The sequence below is a fragment of the Benincasa hispida genome, chromosome 2 (genome assembly GCF_009727055.1).
Source record: "Benincasa hispida cultivar B227 chromosome 2, ASM972705v1, whole genome shotgun sequence".
NCBI classification, from domain to species: domain Eukaryota; kingdom Viridiplantae; phylum Streptophyta; class Magnoliopsida; order Cucurbitales; family Cucurbitaceae; genus Benincasa; species Benincasa hispida.
Genome location: NC_052350.1, coordinates 6,265,041 through 6,265,861, shown reverse-complemented (window position 1 = coordinate 6,265,861; position 821 = coordinate 6,265,041).

Here is an 821-nt window from a genome sequence, read left to right as displayed (position 1 = left end):
AGTGTCTACCGAAACAAAGAGGGTTGAAAGGTTTATGCAAGGACTCCGAGATGGGGTGTGAGGCATTGTGCAAGCCTTGGAGCCTCCCACCTACGTCGCAGTCTTTCGAGTTCGCATCAGAGTAGTTCAAACTGACAGTAGCAACAGGGTCGGGTCTAAGACACCAGTCGTGGGGAAGCTGAGAACTCGGGAATAGTGGTAACAGGTACACTCCCAATCTTAGGGCACTATGCCTTGACATTGTTTGACTCTGGCTCGTCCCACTCTTTCATTTCTTTGTTGTTCGTAAAGCATGCATGTTAGTTTTGGAACCTTTGGGCTATGTTTTGTCAATGTCTACACCGTTAGGAGAATTATGATAGCAAGTGAAAAGATAAAAGCATGTCAGTTAGAAATAGAAAACCGCACCCTTGATGTGACTTTGATAGTATTAGACATGCGTGATTTCGATGTAATTCTGGGCATGGATTGGTTGGCTGCCAACCATGTTAGTATGACTGTTCTCGTAACAAGGTGAATTTTAACCCCCCCTAGAGAAGCCAGCTTTAAGTTCAAAGGGGTCGGGACAGTAGTTTTTCCCAAGGTGATTTCCACGGTTAAGGCCAAGAGATTGATTAACTAAGGTGTCGAGAGTGTCTTGGCTAGCGTAGTTGACACAACAGAAACCAAGGTTGCACTAACCTCTGAACCAGTTGTGAGAGATTATCCCGATGTATTTCCAAAAGAACTTCCAGGATTGCCTCCACCAAGGGAGATTGATTTTACAATTGAACTGGAGCCAGACACTATTCCTATATCCAAAGCTCCGTACAAAATGGCTC